Source organism: Actinia tenebrosa, unplaced genomic scaffold, assembly GCF_029948245.1.
Source record: "Actinia tenebrosa isolate PJP-AT-01 unplaced genomic scaffold, QUT_ActTen_1.0 PGA_scaffold10__47_contigs__length_13832649, whole genome shotgun sequence".
Lineage (NCBI taxonomy): Eukaryota > Metazoa > Cnidaria > Anthozoa > Actiniaria > Actiniidae > Actinia > Actinia tenebrosa.
In genome coordinates this window covers 6,393,000-6,412,980 of record NW_028292570.1, presented here as the reverse complement: position 1 = coordinate 6,412,980, position 19,981 = coordinate 6,393,000, and the positions used below count along the sequence as shown (strand labels likewise).

The 19,981-nt window shown below is 43.8% G+C and overlaps 1 protein-coding gene across 1 annotated transcript in view; it reads left to right on the top strand.

Moving 5' to 3' along the window:
- Positions 1 to 19,981, top strand: part of LOC116291800 (uncharacterized) — a 53,200-nt gene that overhangs the window by 7,154 nt on the left and 26,065 nt on the right. The gene's annotated exons all lie outside the window — the stretch shown is intronic.

Here is a 19,981-nt window from a genome sequence, read left to right as displayed (position 1 = left end):
CTGGATAGGTCTTGTTGATATGGGATTAATTAGGCAGCTATTTAATTAATAGGTAATGGGGTTTCATGCTCCCCAATCAAGAAGTAATTAGACTCGAAAAAATTCCTCTGACTGCCAAATTGGACTCGGCCTATGGCCTCATCCAATTTTGTCAGTCCTCGGAATTTTCCTCGTCCAATTATTTCTTAATTGGACAGCATGGAGTCCTACTACATACACTAATTGTTTTAAATATATTTGATGACTGCATGGTTTTCAAAAACCCTGAAACAAAAGTATTTAAGGTGTAACACGTACGGTACAGAGCTAAAGAGGGTTTTTGAAAACCACTTAGGACCTTCTTTTAATATGTAAAGATGAGTTGCGCCAGTTTATCAGGGGTAAATTTGTGTTTTGATCGATGTATACACTTATTTCAATAAAGTTTGTCACCAAAAACCTAGAAAGCTGAGATCACTGAGGATCATGGGAAACAATTCATTTTAAACAAATAAAGCCTTTTTTGATACAAACTGCAGCTTGAGGATGCTCAGGAGAGGTGAGACTATCTGGTAAAAGACGTGTAAGTCCATCAACAATTATCAGGCGGTTGAAACATGAAAAATGTATCTACCCATAATCCTTGTCGGCCTCAGCTTTATGGCTTTTCAGGTGACTAACTTTATTGAAATAGCTGTATGTTAAACGAAAACTAAACTATAAATACTTGTTACTATATTTCCAGATTGGTAGATTGAATAAACTGATTGATTGATTGACTTGCACAACTCGCCGAGTACTCACCAAAAACTTTCGAGCCCGAAGATTGTCTAATTGTCTATTATCTTCATTAAAAAAGAAAAGAAATTCCCTCTTTCATCATAATTTCCCGTTTTTTTTGTGTGTGTTTTACTTTTTTAGTGACATATGCCCCGTTTACAAAAAGCCGGATATTTTTTTACCCGAGTAAAACAATGTGCGTTTTCGCATCGTTTTCGATCGTTTACTTGAAAACACTTGTAGGAGCTAACAATGAGCATGCGCATAGTTCCTGAGCCTGCGTTCTCCTATGTTTAATGACGTTAGCGTTTACGAAAATACCCGGTCGAGTCATGGAAACGCATAGTCAGCGCTTTCAAAATTATCCTCTGAAAAGCATTTTCGAAAATAGGCGGCTAAAGGCCGTCTCCGTGTATACGGTAGGTCTAAACGGATAAAAAAATATGCTTTTAGAAAAATATAATAATCAAGCATTCCAATATCTCAAGCATTTCGTCAGGGTATTTTACTGGATCAATCAAAAACAATGCTTATGCAATACAACTTTTAAGTTAAATAAGATCAATAAGACCCTGTTTGGAATGGTTGAAAATCATTCTTTTTTTCATGCAGAAAATAGAGATGTATAATATCACAACTTGGTCACGTGACCTATTTTGTCAATTATTATTATTAATCCGAAGGGCATCCGTTCCAAAACGAACTTGTTATGCTCGAAGAACCAAACAATAGCTTTTTGATTCATATAGAAATCATCACCCCATTTTAAATTAACCGGGCTATTTCATGCATTTCAAGTCTACTATTTTACTCGCCCGAAAATCACGTGACTACCAGAAGTCGGCATGACCATGCTAAAAATTCTCAACAACCTGAATATCACTTGAGGTCCAAGACCTATTTTCATAGGTTTGAAATATTACAGAAAATACGTTGTTAAAGTTGTTAAATAAATTGGTCAAATACCCTGCCTTAACATGCTCGAGTGAATTCATGTGAAAATTAGCAAGAAATTCTCCCTTTCTTTCTTTCTTTCTTTTTTTTTTAACTTTCATTTTTTGGGACAAAAATCAGCCACTTCAATACATTTTCGACTTCTTTGAAAAATAACAAGACAATCCATCTTTCATCATAATTTCCCGGGTTTCATTAGTATTTTACTTTTTAAAATTTATAAAAGATTCAATAAATACCCTCTTTTATCACATATAATTTACTGGTCAAAAATTCCAAAATCAATTAGGTAGGGTTAATCTGCATGGCTGAGACCTACAGATGCAGAAAATGGATTATGTTTCGAAATTGGCCCCGCCCAGCACCTGTTAATTAAGGCCAAATAGGGGCTTGTGTCGACACTAGCAAGAATTCACTGGAATGATGCAAGAATGGTGTTTTCTGAAACCTCTTAATCTGCTGAAATTAAAACAGTTTATTGCAGGCTTATATCTGTAATATTTGTGAAGTTATCAAAAAATGTGGATATTGCACTCAAGCACTTCAGAACAAAATAAAACACAAACTGCCATAACAGGTTTTTGAGGATAATTTACTGTCCAAAAATTCCAAAATCAATTAAGTAGGATTAATCTGCATGGTTGAGACCTACAGATGCAGAAAATGGCTTATGTTTTGAAATTGGCCCCGCCCAGCACCTGTTATGGCCAAATAGGGGCTTGTGTCGACACTAGCAAGAATTCACTGGAATGATACAAGAATGGTGTTTTCTGAAACCTCTTAATCTGCTGAAATTAAAACAGTTTATTACAGGCTTATATCTGTAATATTTGTGAAGTTATCAAGAAATGTGGATATTGCACTCAAGCACTTCAGAACAAATTAAAACACAAACTGCCATAACAGGTTTTTGAGGACAATTTACTGGGTTAGTAGTATAGGGAATGGGGGTTCCAGCGCAATCTCAACACGGGCAAGATCCGTATCAAAAATCCACCTACGGACGACCCCCACTCCAAGTGTGGTTGAGGGCAACAGCGCACTTAAATATATTAGTCTATATATGGAGTGCGAAGAATGTAAAGAGTTCGTTAACGACTTTTGCATAATTTGTCTAAGACCTAAAGTTATCGTACCTAAGCCAGAACCCTTTTGGTGTTGTGGTAAAAAAATGCAAATAGAAGACGACACGTCAGCACAGTGTTACGAATGTGGTAAGAATATTCGTAATGCCGTACCAAATGCTACCAGAGAGCAGTATTACGCCAATGGAGGTCGTAAGAAGACTCCATACAAAAGAATAAAATACTTCAGAGACTGGATGAGTCATATCCAAGGTTATCGACCGGTATATTTAAACAACGAAGTAAAGAAGAAAATCATAGACTATTTAGAAGAACCAACGCCACAAAGCCTACGGAAAACGCTGAAAAAATTAAGACTAGGGAAATATTACAAAGACATCTCTTACATTTTGTCTGAAATTACCGGTAAGTCTATTCCTGAGGTTTCTGATATGACAAAAGCCGAGTGGATGTTTTGTCGGCTGGATAAGGATATTCCTTATTATCCTGACGTAATTTACGAAATATTTTACAAAATTGACCCCAACCACCCCCTGTTAGGATGGATTCCGAGGCGACAATAACATATTACGCGTAATGATTAGCCAAATAATTCATATTACGCGTAATAATTCGCCAAATAATTCATATTACGCGTAATAATTCGCCAAATAATTCATATTACGCGTAATAATTCGCCAAATAATTCATATTACGCGTAATAATTCACTGAATTTATATTACGCGTAATAATTCACTGAATTTATATTACGCGTAATTTCTAGACTGACGTTCGATATGTAAATAGAACCCTGTCACGATATTTACTGAGCAAGCTTTCTTTGAAGCTCTTCTTTCGCTTCTTGGTAGATCTTTTTGCGAGATTCCTCGGAAAGATCTTTTACGACTGTTTTTTTGTTCCTTATGTCCGTCTTTAATTTCTCGTATTTGTCTTCTTCGGTCAGAATAAGCGAGAATTCTACGTCGTCTATCTTTCTGTCACGCAAAGCCTTTGAGACAAGGTCGGTAATAGTATTTACTTTAGCCCTAGACAGAGCTATTGTCGTGTCATGCTTGGATATTTTCGTGGATAGCTTTTTCATAATACCCGTAGCAACAGCAGAAATAATACCACAGGTTGCCCCAACGCCGGCCAAAGGAACTCCAACGATTATTCCCGGCCCAGTAAGCGAAGTAGCAACGCCAGAGCCCGTTAACACAACAGATATGGATCCTGAAGTTATCGCAATCTTATGTAGCGTACTCCGGGCTCTAACGTACTTTTTTCGGACTTTTTCGTAGTGTTTTGTCTGCCCTTCCAAGTAAGCCAGGATTAAGTTCGCTTTGTTGAGCCTAAAGTTTTCAGCGTTTAATTCGTTAGGACCTGTATCCTTAGTGGTAGCGTGATAATTGGGAACATCTGGGTACAACTGAGGTGCTGATGGTATAACATCCATTATATATACTAATGTACGACGCTTTTGGGAATGATATTGAGGAGCAGCCACATCACGACAACAGGGATTATGCCAACTGGAGAGCATTTAGGAAGATGTTTCCGCATGCAGACCCTAGTAAGTTCGAAAGGAGACCCGATGGGATTTACTATAAAGGCTCCAGAATGTACAGCAATACAGACTTGGAGCCGCATGAGGAGAGGAAAAAGGCACAGCATTTGTCAATAACGAAGGAGGCACCCGTGCATAAAGCACCCAATTTTCCTAGAAACTTATTGTTAACCACGGAAGATTACCCATTTTACGATGCTGAAGGTGGTGTAAACAACTTCGAAAAGCTGGTAACGCACCTGAAGATTTCAGTGGGTAAACAATCATTTAACGTAATACTAAGAAATATCTATAAGAATACGATGTTGAAGCATACGTTGGGTAAAGAGGCCAGGGAATGGTTAGCAGGGCCCAATATGCGGTATTGGCCGCAGCAGTTAGACTTTGCTATTTGGGCTGCCACTAAAGGTTGTGGTGTTGCCGCGGACATGTTTCACATTCCAATTATGCAGTTTCACGTTGCCTTTACGGTAAGGAGGTTGTTGAAGGAGCTTAACGCACCCCTACCAGGAGATGGAGCATTTAATCCAATGAATAACCGATATGACGCCGCAGCCCTGGAAAGGTTAATTAATGAGTTCAAACCACAGCAAAAAGACTTTCGTTATAAGGAGGGTAAGACGCATGGGCTGGGTATAGTTTACGTTTGGGGTGCCAATGGTGAGAAGCCGGCTGACTACGGACATCAGGAATACCCAAGTAATGAGTTAGAGTTCAGTGATATGGGTGGTAATAAGGGTAATAATTCATTAATTACTAGAATTCAAACGAACTACCCCGGCACTTGGGATCCATTTGTGTTAATGAAAGGAAAAGGTTTAAGGAACCTAGCCAGGATTAACCGTAGCATTGAAGCATTCGTGTACTGCATCCTGGGAGCGCAGGTAAATACCCGCAACCCCATTGTTGGATCCCAAGGCGCTTCACAGGAAACGCAACAAGAATTCCTAACTTTATTTGAGTCTGCAATAATAGAAAATGAGATCTCTAAATCGGTGCAGAGATATCAATTAGCGGTGCAGCAGTCTAAAGTGCGACTGGATTACGCATTGTCGCCTGGTTGTTGGTTAATGCCAAGTAATTTGGTTATTAACACCAATTCCGTTGTGGGTTATAACAACAAGCTGCAGCGAGCTACTAAGGATATGAAGTTTGGGGTGAATGACGTGAACTCTGACATGACCAAGGGCATTACTCACTTCGTAGAGAAACCAAAAAAAGAGGTAGAAAAACCATCGAAGAAGGCGCATGTAGGAAAACCCGAACCAAAGAAACCAGTAAAGAAGGTTACCGAGGAATATGACCATAACTTACTAAAGGTCGGCTTAACCGCTGCAAGCATTGGTCTGAGCTATTATATATGGCGATGAACAACCCCTACGTAGCTGGAGTAGATTGTGTTTATACGACTTACACAGGCGAGAAAAAATACACCCAGGCATCTTGGGTTGATGTCACGGGCATGTCCGTGAATTTGAACTACTCAGGAAAGAAGTTAATCCTTTGTAGTATTTGCATTGGCACGAGCAGCCATGCCAACGTGGGCTTTAGGTTCCTGGATGAGAATGGCATACTGCAGCCTATGCGCGCGAAGACGAGCAACAGGGAGCCTGTACATTTTTCCGTAGAGCCCAACCCAGCCAGCGAGGAAAATCTATCGGTTTGGACTTTTCACATGGTCGCCGATTGCCATGGGAAGGTAAAGCTGCAAATACGCGTAGACGATTCTGGGAGCGTTTGCGTGAATGGCATAGAAAATCAAAGAGACACGGCTTATAACCACAAGACCATTAGCACTTTTACGGTGCTTAGTCTCTAGAAGCAAACTATGTTTGCTGAAATATATGAACCCACATGTAAAGGAAGATTGGTTTCTTTATTACTTAGAGGAGAAGGAGTACGTAAATGATGAATGGTTTGACACTGATCTTTGGGTGAAGGTTGGAGGCGTGGGATTACTTGTGTGTACTATTAGCCTTAATACGGGGTATTCGTGCAATGCTGGGTTTAGGATCGTTGATGAGAATGACCATCCATTACTGCCTTACAGAAAAAAAATTAACAATAGGAACCCAGTTCATTTTTCCTCTGAGCCCCCTCCAGTAAGCGGAGAAGATCAAAGGCCGGCGACTTTTCATATGATAGCCAATTGCCAATATGCAAAGCTGCAAATTCGTCCCAGCGATGGAGGTAAGACCATAGCAACTCGTGGTCGCATAGGAATAAATACTGCGGGGCCTTCTCCACCGGATGCTATTTGGAATCATAAGCCCATTAGCACCATGACCGCCATACCACTAGTTCCGCATTATCAAGGCGGTGCGAATACTATCTTTACTTATCCCCAGTCGAGGACGCCTCGGACACCCGACGACGATAAGCCCGACATAACATACAAGGATAAGATTAACCCTTCATCTTCTTCAGGAGTACCACTCCAATAGCTACGACTAATATCCAAATGTTATTCCCCACAAACTTTAGCAGTTCTCCGCCGGCCCTAAGTGCCAAGGAAACAACCGAACCCAGCAGCCCAGGAAGACCGGCTGCCATCTTTTTTCCCAAGTCCGTCAGCCCATTACCTAATTTCTTTACGCCCGCGCCCGTAGCCTTAAGCGTGGATAGGATGACTCCTACTACGCTCGAAATAGCAACCGCAAATGCCAGCGGAATACCATACTTCACCAGAGCTCTTTTTACCTTTTCCTTGGTGGTAAGCCCCAGCTCTTTTTCCAGGTTTTCCTTTTGCGCTTGTAATTCCGCGACTCTTTCCTGAAGGGCTTCTAATTCCCTTTGTGCTGCTTCCCTTTCCTCTTCGGTACGAGTTAGGTCCGCAATTATTTCCTGCTTTTCGGATATGTTTTTTTCCAGGTCTTCGATGGCCTGAGTTTTTTGCTGGATTTGCTCTTCTTTAATGTTGATTTCAGCAACTAACTGCCGCCGCTCCACCAAAGAACCCTCTATGGTGGTTTGTAATTTCCTAACTTCCTCCTGACTCATGTTTAGGTCCTGCAGAGCAAGGCGAAAAGCCTGTCGAGCTGTATCCCTTTCATCTAAAGCCTTTTCGGCTTCTCGTTTAATTTGCAGTATGCTTTCGTCTTTACTTTGACCCAGCCGCAACAATTGTTTTTTATAGCTTGACTCCCTTTCCTTTAGCGTTTTTTCTAACGCCGCCGTCGGAGCATGTGATTTCTTAGCCTCCTCCAACTCCCTTTCTGCTTTATCCCGATCACGTAAAGCCTGATCTAAGTGTTTCGTCATTTCTTCCATTCTTACGTCTCGTTGACTAAACTTCTTCTCAGCATTAGCAAGTAGTCGACTTTGCTTTTTGTACGCCGCCTCTTTTTCTTCCAGCGCCTTTTGCAGTTCGATAGCGCGCCTTTCTAGCGCAACCTTTTCATTCAGGGTTTGCAACCTTTCTAACATGCTTCTAGTAGCACGCTGAAAGCCTCTTAATCTTGAGACGTCGCCCCTAACGTTGCCCTCCTCATCAAAGAGGGGTTGCGGTTTTGTCCAGCGGTCTTTGTCGGGAAATCTTAAGTCTTGGACGCTTATGAGGACTTTGTTTCCCTTTTCCGTAAGCTTTACGTCGTCAGCATCAAAGTTGTCGTAGCGCTGCGTTAGCTCTTGCATTGCCCACTCTACGGTTTCCCGCGCGGCTGCTTCGTCTGTGTTTTGAAGTTCCAAGTACTCGGGGACGGGGCTGCCGCGGTTCCTTGATTGCAACATGCGATTCAAGGCTGCCTTGAAGCTTTTCCACCTATTGCCATACTTGCTTATCAAGGCCATGTCGTAAAGCAAAGGCTTTGCCCCCGCGTTTTTAGTCCATTCATCAAATTCTTCATCGTTAATATCGACTTGGCCTTCTTCGGTAAGGGGGTCAAAATCCGTTCCTTCTACTTCCATTATATATGATAAGCTCAAAGTTAAATCCCAACGTATTACCTAAGCAGGTTGGCGGGCTGAAAGCGGAACGCACCTTTCACCGGGTCACCTTTACCCCCAGCAGCGCTAAGCCAGGGGAGACGCTGTACGTGGGCGTACCCCGTCTAACGGATAACCTAGTCTTAGTTCCTGGCACCTTGGCTTTGAGGTTTGACCTAGCGGTACAGTCAAGCCCCACAGATGAAAGGATTATCGTTAACAACGTGGGCCGCAACATCGTTTCTAAGATGCGCGTAAAGTTCGCCGGGGAATCCTTGCTGGACTTAAATAGGTACGATCTGTATACCACGTACAAAGACTTATGGTTGACGGCCTTTGACCGCGCGCAAAGGATAGAACAAGGAATTGGCAGTGTCATTCTACGTAAGGTCCGCACACCTACGAAAACGCAACCTACTGACGGCAGCGGAGAAACCGCAGTGGCAGACGCAAAGCGAATAAAGACCGCCTATGGTAGTAAGTATGTCATACCACTGGACTTTGAAGTAATCACGAATCACGGTGTGTATTACCCAAGACAGTTATCCGAGCTACAGTTTGAAGTAACTTTAGCAGATGCTAATAACATCATTGGTGGGCTGACCACTGCACTTACCACAACAACCCCATACTCTATTACCAACTTAGAGCTACAGTACGAAACGGTATACAGCGAAGAGCTGGCCCGTAGCGCTGGCATGGAATACAGCTCCGGCAAGGCATTCCTTTACGACCACGTAGTGATGTATAAGACGTTCAGCTTCCTGGATAAGACGGATGAGGTTATCAACCAAAGCATTAACCTCCCCCGAAGAAGTCTCACGGGGTTGATGCTGGTGTTTGCCAAACCCTACGAAGCCGGTAAGCGCGACTCCGAGGCCTTTCACAACCCCAACATTACTAACGTCGGCGTGAATATCAACGGCGTTCCAAACAAGGTTTACTCCCAGGGGATAAAGCCCGCAGACGTGTACAGAGAGGCCATGCGCAAGTTTGGCGACCAAATTAGCCCCGAGGAATTCTTTAAGGATAAATATGCGCTGTGGATTGACATGCGCACCATTAACGACGAAGACCTACATGGTCAAGGCCTCCGTCTAGTAAATACGCAGGATGGCATAACATTGGAGATCAAACGCACCAAGAATGCCTCCGCGGGCGACGGTGATAAAATAAACTGCTACGTCTTCGTCGTGTCTGACGCGCAGTTAAGCGTAGAAATGAACCAATTGAAAAGCGTTGCCTACTAGGACGGCTGAGGAATGAAGTCGTCAATGTTAAAATATTTCTTGAATATACAATGCTTCGCGTATTTGAAAGCAACGGTACGAAACTGCAAGTCGTGCAAGGCGATAAATTGTACTTCAAAGCAAAGGAAGTAGCGGCCGCATTGGGTTACGAGCGCCCAAAAGATGCGATTAAGGTGCACGTTCGCGATAAATACAAGGTAAGGCTTAGCGAACTTAGAATGGAGGTGAATCGCCTCCCTTCCAATTCACACCCACATTCCCTGTATGTGAACGAATCCGGGTTGTATCAGTTGATATTCTCCTCGAAGATGGCAAAGGCAGAAGAATTCCAAGATTGGGTCCTCGAAGAAGTCCTACCCGCGTTGAGAAAGACGGGTAAATATGCGATGGACAAACGCTTCGACAGCCCGAATAAATTAGTTTTTAAGATAGAAAATGAAGCTGACCTGCATGCAAAGGTAGTCGATTACATGCGTAGGTTTTACCCTGAATTCATCATAGCGCCGGGTCTTGGCGAACTTCAAGATTCAGACAGCAAGCGAATAACCTGCTGGCGAAAAGGCTACCAAGCCGGCCAGCCAGACCTTTTAATCCTTAACGCCCACAAGAAATACCGCGGGTTGTGTATTGAGTTGAAAACCCCAAAAGGAAACGGTGTCTTGTCCGCAAAGCAATCCAAAAAAATTGCGCAGCTTGATGTAAATGGTTACCTAACTATGGTTAGCAACGATTACGACATTATCTGCCGTGCCCTGATGGATTACGCGGATGGCATTCGTATTCCCTGTAAGGGCTATGTAAAGCGGTTTAAGTCCTACGCCACTTTGAAAACGCACCTAAAGATATTCCATAGGTATAATGAAGCTCAACTTAATTCATTGGCGTGATCTTGTCCACGGTAAAGCATACGAAATAAAAAATTACGTCGTCTTCGAAGACATCGACCGTTTACGGTTAGTCCTCAAAGACTTAGAAGGCAAGGAATATTCCCTTTGGGCGCCGGATTGCGTGCGGTACGTAATTCAGGGCGAGGAATTCACCCACTTACGCAGCTATGGTAAGGTAAATGGCCGATGGAAGTTTGACATTGAAAGAACAGTCACTCCATCTCCTCTTTGTAGTTAAGCGCGTCTGCTAAAGTCCGCTGCGCTTTAGGATCCGCGGAGCACCAATGCCCCACAAAGGATCCTTCGGAGAATACCCTGTCACAATGAAGGCAGGTGTATTTTTTACGCGGCTTACGAGGGGTAATGCAGTCGGCAGGTGGTTCGCAAGTAATACAGTCCATATATTGAAAGGGTAATTAGAATGCCTCCTAGAAAGGCAGCTGCGTAGGCTAGCATATACCTTTAAAAGGGGTCCTTATTATTAGATTATGCAAGCGCCCTTAAAAGGGGTCTTTATTTTTATTTATTATTATTAAATATCCTTAATTCATTATTATTGAATATTCTTAATAATAATAAATAAAAATAAGAATGGGATTTGAGACTCTTTGCACAAACCCTACTTTACTATCTTAGGTCCTTTCTAACTTCTACGGGCTTTCCTTGCCGCCTCATTGCCGGCATGCCAGGCCTCAAAGCGATCTAAGTACTCCTTAAAGCCGCCTTGGCCGTCGTAGAGGCACTACCAAACATGTTGGTCACTTCTTTGACAGCCGCAGCGCTCACAAGTTGCCTCCCAATATTCTCTATCCTCCCACCTTACGCCTTCGACGCAGTCAAACTCCGCAAAGCGCTGGTCAATTTCCTTCTTCCGGCGCGTTAACTTCCTTTGGGTTTCCTTTGGGCAACATCGTGCAGCAACGTCGCCGTGTTCCTCACAGGCTACGCTCAGTAGGTCGTAATTGCCGCGGCATCGATGCCGATGCCATTCGTCGTTCTTGTCCTCCTCGCAGCGCTCACATACGTTCTTTAGGCAAACGCGGTTTTCTACGTGATAATCCAACATTTGCGCGCTGCTAAAGAGTCGATTACACTCCTTACAACGCCTTTCGCGTGCCTTCTTAGCGCACACCTTTTTTTCCAGGTGGTATTTTAACATTTGCTTGCTGCTGAACTCCTTGTTACACCGCTCACACTCCATATATAATAAGGATTTAATAACCCTTATATGGGATACCGCATGAAGTCCTTAACGGCCAGAAACTATTTCAAAGAGTGTCTCAGAATGTTGACGTTTAGGTTAAATCTTTGTTAAGGATGCCCGGAAACTATTTCAAAGAGTGTCTCAGAATGTTGACAATAAGGTTAAATCTTTGTTAAGGATGCCTGGAAAGCCCGTAATGGTTAGTAGGCGGCTTAAAATAGTAAAGTAGGGTTTGCGCAAAGAGTCTCAAATCCCATTCTTATTTTTATTTATTATTATTAAGAATAATTAAGGATATTTAATAATAATAAATAAAAATAAGGACCCCCTTTAAAGGGCGCTTGCAGGATTCAAAATAGTAAAGCTAAGACACTCTTTGGAATAGTTTCCAGGCATCCTTAACAAAGATTTAACCTAAACGTCAACATTCTGAGACACTCTTTGAAATAGTTTCCAGGTATCCTTAACAAAGATTTAACCTTATTGTTAACATTCTACGGGGGATATCGCATAAAGTCCTTAACGCTTTCTTTAGCCCACGTTGCCATCGTTATCAGCGCGCCAAACCGTTCTGCACGCTTCAGACCGCACATTTCATCGTACAATTCCTGCACGCGCTCTTTCAGCCGATCGATCTCCTCCCCTTGCATTTCTATGGTGTCTCTTTTATCTTTTGCGTCGGTGGCAATCCTTCTTACTGCGTCCACTGGGTCCATCGTATATATAATGGATCCGAACCATATTCCCTGCAATGCTCTGATAGTAGGACCCACCGGCTGCGGAAAGACCCAGTTCGTGGTAGAGCAGCTATTAGGACCCTTTAGATACCGCTTTGACTACATCGTGCTATTATGCCCCACCTACGTGAATAACCGCACCTGGATGGGTATAGGAGTGAAAGATGACGACTTCTTTGTGGATATTTTGGACCCCAATGAGTTATCCAGCCATTTGAAGTTCTGGCACAAACAATTCCCTAAAGATACGCAGACGCTCCTCATATTGGATGACATTGCCTGCGGGGACGACGTAAAAAAGCGCACCTCCGAGCTCGTTAAGCTCGCCTTCAGCGGTAGACACGACAATATCAGCGTTTGGTTGCTTTCCCAGCAGCTTACCAGCGTCTCTAAACCCTTCAGGGAAAACATAGGTTCACTTGTCGTATTTTATACTCCGAGCAAGTCTGACCTGGAAACCATCTTAAGCGACTACGGCGGTGAGATATCCAAGGAACAGTTGCACGAATACATGCGGCACCTAAAAACGCACCAACATTCCAAGATGATCTTCTCTTTGAGGTTTCCCTACACGGTTGGAATCTATGATTCCTAACATATATGGACATTGAGCAGCTCTTAGATGAAGTCCCCACACAGTTAGACGAAAGTAACCTCAAGGAACAACTTAACATCCTCGTGTCTTCGGGGAAGTGTAAAGAAATGATAGGCAAGGAACTTACCCATGAGCAAGTTAATAAGTTGTCAGAAGAGGAAGTTAAGAAGTTCCATAAGAGGTACGAGGCCGCCCTTGCAAGTAAGACCACGGACGCCGTAGCAGACTCCGCTATCCGACTTGCGACTAAATTGCTTGGACTTGCACTGCCCATAGACGACGTGGAGCAACTACAGAAGGACATAAGAGATGACTATGTCATATCCCAAGAACTTAAGATAACCTGCGGGTGGTTGTCTTTGAAGTGCGGTAAGTTAATGGCAGTCGCCTCTGCGGCACTTCACGTAGCTCAGCATGTCGACTTGAAGGAACTTGCGGGCACCTTTGGTGCCTCTTGGAAGGACTTCAAGAAGGATAGAGAAGTCGAAAAGGTCTTCCAGGCAGCACTTGCTGAGGTACCTGATCAAGTCGTCTCAAGTACTTAGTCAAGTCGTTGTCAAGTCGCCTCAAGTACTTAGTCAAGTCGTTGTCAAGTCACCTCAAGTACTTAGTCAAGTCGTTGTCAAGTCGCCTCAAGTACTTAGTCAAGTCGTTGTCAAGTCACCTCAAGTACTTAGTCAAGTCGTTGTCAAGTCGTCCGTAAGTCATTGTCAAGTCGTCATCAAGTTACTTGTCAAGTCCTTCAAGTCCCTTAATATAAGATGAGTGGCACCGAAGAACAACCACCCGTAGAAGATACCAAGATTACCAAGGCTAAATCTCCAGGCAGAGTCGCTGCCGGAAAGAAGCTCGCGGAGATGAATAAAAAGAACAAAGCCAAAAAAGAAGAAAAGGTGGAGGAAAAAGAAGAGGAATCCTTTATTAATCCTGGGTACGTCATTGGCGCGTTAGGAGTTGCTATAGCAGCAGGCAGCCTTTACTTACAATGGCGGGCAGCAAAGCCAAAAGTAAAGTTGGAGCCAGCGCATTACACGCCTACGGAGCCGCCCGTTAGAAAAAGTAAGATCCCTGAAATGGAGTAATAACCTTCTCGCTCTGTAATATAATGTCAACCGCGTTATTGAAAACTGTTGAAGAAGCAGCTATCATTACTTCCATCGTTGCGGGTATTGGTTGGGTAGGTAAAAAGGTGCTCAAAGAAGACTTTACTGAAGACCCAAGCAAGAGCTTCGCTAATTTTGCTAAAATGACCGCTGCCGTAGGAGGGGCTATCATGGTAAAGGATTACCTACGGAAAGAAAAGTACCTGCCTAACATATAAATGGCTAGCGTAGTCGTAGGCGGAGTTATTGCAGCTTTAGCATTCACTGGAGCTAATTATGGTGGTCAGTATTTGGATAGATTAGTCAGAGGCGACAAAAGCGGAGATTTAGCCGCCGAAAGGAAGAGGCATGATTTAGCGCTGGAGAAATATCAGCGGGACGTGGCAGCTTGGAATGAAAAAAGACAAGCTTACAGGGATTGGTTGGATAAGAACTACCAAGACAAGATGCAGGCGGATAAGAACTTTGAAAACACAGACTACGCCTTTAAGCTCTATGCGCAGGCGCATCCCGACTTTAGAATGAGAAAGCCTCAGTTCAAGAATTACTACCAACCTTCTAAGAAACAAAAAGACAATGAGTTGGTCTTCGTAGGAGTCGCAGGGCTGGCGGGAGGCGTAGCTTTGGCGTATCTAATATAATGATCGTCTTTTTGGAAAGCGATAAAAATAACTTTACCACTTATTTAAATCCCCCCATTAAAGCCCATAAGGTTCGGCTCATAAGTTGCTCTTTGTACAATTCTTGGTATAACCTGATTAGGGGCATAGTCACTGAGCATACAGGAGGATCTAACTATCAAGCCGTATTGCTGCCCGATGGACATTATACGCCAATCACACTGGCCAAGGAATTAGCAAAACACGGTTATACTCTCACCACAGGATTGCCGCACGAAATGACCCTCAAACATAATATGTCAAATTATTCAATGACTTTTGGAAAGTCTGACCCATTGGGATCTTTATTATGTGCCTCGGGCAAGACAATTACCAACACAGCCATACCTGTGAAATGGAAAGTCGCATCCTCTTACGAAGTCTATTGCGATTTAGTCCATAGTTACAACAATGGAGAAAAGTCTTCTCTTATGTCCAAGTTTCTACCCAAAGGTAATCCATTTGACCTGGTAGAATACACTCCCATTTCTTTGAGCCTATGACTTGTCTAATTTGGTAGAAAGCATAAACATCACCATTAAGGTGGACGGAAAGACGGTGGATTTTAACGGACGCAAGATCAATCTTGTCCTATCCTTCGCTTGAATCAAATTCATATAATGGGCCGCGTAGAGGATAAACTCAAGAGGATTTACTATGGGCCTGAAGGCTATTGGAAAGGAGCGTCGGCCATCAAGAAACTCGCGACCGCGGCCAGGGTATCAGATGAAACGGCTAAGAACTGGCTAAGAAAACAAACCATCTGGCAGGTTTATCTTCCCGTGCCGAAGTACATTCCCAGGCCCAGCTTTACCGTAAATGCCCCCAATGAAGTTCATCAGGCGGATTTGCTTTTCTTGCCGCACGATAAGGTGCGAAAAAAGACCTATAGATACGCTTTGACCGTAGTTGATATCGCAAGCAGATATAAGGACGCCGAACCCATAACCAGCAAGGATTCTGGGGAAGTCGCAGAAGCCCTAGGTAGGATTTATAAGCGCGTCTTGAAATGGCCCAAGCTGCTGCAAGTGGATGCGGGGACAGAGTTCATGGGCGTGGTTACTAAGACCCTAAAAGACCACGACACCAAAATTAGGAGAGCCGAGGCAGAGTACCACAGGGGTCAGAGCATTGTTGAAAGATTCAATAAGACCCTGGCCGAGCGTCTCTTTGGGTACCAGTATTGGAAAGAGCTGGAAGATCCCTCCAAACGCAACAGGGAATGGACTCAGAGGCTCCCCCAGGTCGTCGCGGCTTTGAACAACGAGGCGGCCAGGGCTACGGGAATGAAACCCAAGGATGCTATGAAGAAGAAACACGTGGAACACAAGTCCTACGTCAGAAGTTCGAGGGCGGTCTTCCCCCATGAAAAAAAATTAGGTAATGTCACAGTCCGATATCTCTACGGACCGGGTGAATTAGAAGGAGGATCCAAAAGAGCTACGGATCCTAATTGGTCTTTGGAAACTTACCAGATCCGAAGCGTAATAGCTAAGAAGGGTCAGCCCATCTTGTATTATCTTCACGATGGCCCCACACGTGGGTTCGTCATGGAAGAACTGCTTATCGTGTGATGTCCGAATGCTATCGTATGCACTCCGTCATCACACATCCATCGCTTACCGTCAAATGCAGACAGTGACACCTTCTCCTGCGTGACGTTATGTATCTGATGACCATAGCTGCGCAGGCTGTTCATCTTATGCCGCTGTTCCTTGCGTGTTTGTAATACGTTGAGGTAGGACTCGTGCGTAATGTCCTTCTTAACCACGTACTTTTTTACGCCTTTAGCTTTCTTTTCTACGCCGTCTAACTTTAGCACGCTGTACATCTTTGGTTTCAGACCCACGTACTCTACTATGGGTTTTCCTAACATTTCGTCTTTCATCTTCCCAATTACCTTCTTATTCTTCGCAGAGTAAAGGAAGTGCTCCTTCGGGTAACCGCTGGTGTCGTACTCGTCTATGTCGGGGAGGCAGTCTTTGTAAACGTCTTCCGTTTGCACTTCTAGAATTAGGGAGTCGGTGTCTGTGTACAGGAGGCGACAGCGGTCTCCGTACTTTGGCTTAAGCTTATCGTAGTAGAACTCATACATAAGCAGCTTCGATAGATCCAGCACCGTAAAGCCTGTGTAAACGGGCTTGTTTAGTAAGAGGTTTGCCCTTTTCATGTGAATCACGTAGAAGTTCAGCATTTCTACGTATCTAACGAAGCCTGGCTGTGACACGTATGCTTCTGCTTCCTCTTTGGTGCTGACTATTTTTACGCTTACGCGCTTGCGGATGTTCTCCATTGTCTTTCCGAACACGCTGTTGTTCATCAGTTTGAAGAGGTTTTTCTCGAAGTCATTTTTCGCTGCGGTACGCTTTTGCGTGTTAAAGTCAATGTAGGGGCGCATCCAGGGTTCCTGCGTGAATTTTAGGACTCTGTGGATCTTCTCTACGCGCATTCCGTGTCGCACGTAGAACTGCAGGTTGCGGTAATGTACCACATACTTCTTCTTATCCATCAGGTTCATAGTTAGTTTCCTGTACGGTTTGTAACCAGGGCACATTTGCTTTTGCAGCGGACTTAGCTGCTTAAATGGTATCTCTATCGCTTCTGGTGCTAAGGGGAACTCATTGTGTTCGTCGTGCAGGCGCTCTGGGTACTCCAGATCCACTTCTAAGACGTAACCCTTGTCTTCCTCCTTTCCTACCTGCATGTAGAAGTCTATCGGCTTCACTGGATCCCATTCGAAGTCTCTCACAGGTAGGTACTGTGACATTGCCCAACCATAAAGGTTATTCGCATCCAGGTAGTAAATGTATGTGGTTGGTTTCTCTGGGTCGTGCTCTACTAAGGGGTTGTTTGCGCGGGCGTAACGTCGGCTGGGCCCGCATACGCCGCCACGAATACCGTCTTCCATAAACCGATACATGTCGTACTCCGTTAGGAGATCCAACTGCGCATTTGTCTTCTTTAACAAAGCACTCCAGCTGAGCCCAGGAGCCGTGTAGAAATTAGCGGGATCCAATCCGTAATATTCCATAGCCATCTTTCTGAAGCTTTGGAAAACATCTGCAAGCAGCACTACGTCAGACCTTAGGTAGATGTCGTGGTAGTCCCCCATGTTCTCACAGGAGTACTTTTCCCACACGTCTAACGCATGCTGGTACTCCTCATCCTTTATGCCGGACTCGTTTAGGGTGCTGTAGAAGCGATCTTTGGGTGGTAGGGGTTCTTTGAATCGATCCCAGGAGTCCATGTATTCGTATGGGTAGACTCCTTTCCTTTCCGCGCCGTATTGGCTGGAAATGGGGAACTCCGTGTTGTATTTAACCAAGTTTGCTAAGGAGTCCGCCATGAACTGCTGCGAGTCTAAGAACTTCAGCTTGCCCACAGTTACGGACATGTACCTTTCTTTGTTGTTGGGTATGCACTTTACTTCGGAGCCGTCTGTTCCTTGTAGTAGCAAATGGGAGTCGTAACCCCTTAAATTATGAAAGAATACGGGTATTTCCATTTCTGGATCTACTTTGAAGTTTATATTGCATTTCCAATGAGCCGCTCCTCTGTATTTACCCGTGATGTGGCAGTGATCCCTAACCTTATCCACATAGAAATCCTCAACGAATGCTTTATGACAATGAATGCAGTGGGTGGAAGGCTTTCCCGGCTTTTCCCCCTTCTTAGCATACTTCCCGCATTTAAAATGAGCTTCTCCTAAATACTTTCCATCTTCATCCCACGCTTTCTTGGCTCGTCTTCCAAACTGGAGAAGCGTATGTTGACAAATGTGGCATTTCTTTGCCTTGGTAAAAGCCTCCTGGTTCTCTTTGGTAAATTCCATCTTCTTTGGACGTCTTAATTGTTCTCTAATCTCCCCCTCCTCTTCTCGCAATGCTTCTAGAAACTCATTAGCTGCGTTCTTACCTCGGTAAATCACAGGAGGGTTTGCTTTACCGTCTGATTTGACTACTATGTAACCAAAGGAGCAGATCTCGTGTAATCCTACCTTATTCGTGGCACCACGTTTCTGCTCTTCCTTAGTTATCAACGCTTCGAAGTCTGCATATATCACGTAAGGCACCTGCATCTGCTTTTGATGGTCTGCGTATGAAAGCTCTTTGTTGGTGGGTATCTGGATCCGTTGCGCCACTTCTTCGACTCCGCGGCAGATCTCATCGTGTTTCTTTAGGGCATTTAAGGATGTAAATGACAGCAAGCAGCAGTCACAGAAGTACTTTTTGCCTTTGTGCTTAGTATGTCTGTAGAATAGTCTGCTAATGTGTTTAACCCATGAGTAGTGTCCGCCGTGGTAGAATAAATGTACGCGCTCTCCTTTACTTTTTGACAGAACTAACGGTACTATCGTCTGCTCTCTGACTCCGTAAACGTTAATTGCTAGATCGTTTATTTCCTCAAATATGGGGATGTCTATCAACTGCATGGGAAATTCCACACCATCCCACTCTAAATCATCTGTGGGATACTTACTTGTCCTACAGGGATCCTTCTCTGCTGGATACAGTGCAGACCTGATTGCCCACATAAAGCATCGATTGTCTTCATTCTTCACGTTTACAATAGCCTTCTTCCTTTCTACCCACGTTGGTAGCGGTACGTAACTCCCCCCTCGTATGGGTACGTACCTGGCCATACTTATCTCTATTCCTTCAACCTCCTCTACTGTCCAACCCGATCCTTCTTTCGTGTAGTTAGACAGCGACTCCATTATTGCTTCTAAGGCTTCACTGAGTGACCTATCCAGATTCGTGGATTCTAATATCACTAACGACTTTGATCGCAACATTGCTGTCGTCATTACCTCGTCTTTTGACAAACTTACTTCTACCATTATGCTCGCTTTCAGGGCTCCTAATTCTTCTATACCTTTTCGGAGAGTCCTTTTAACCTTCCTTTCTGACTGACGCCAAAACTGTCTAACGTCAATCTCACCGTTACCGGGTATTGACACCGTGCTGAAGTTGCTTTGGGATTCCATCTATATAATAGGAAATATTTTATACCTAATACCAAGCACTTTTTAGGTCGTCGTAGTCGTACTCACAGTCCTGACAATGCCAAAACAATTTAACCTTAGTCTCAAACTTCTTACCACATCCACAATCATAACTGCTCATACACTTCGTCTTCATTTTCAAATGCTTTTTCAAATCCGCTTCTTTCTTAAAAGTTCTCTTACATTCTTCGCACTCCATATATAGACTAACATATTTAAGTGCGCTGTTGCCCTCAACCACACTTGGAGTGGGGGTCGTCCGTAGGTGGATT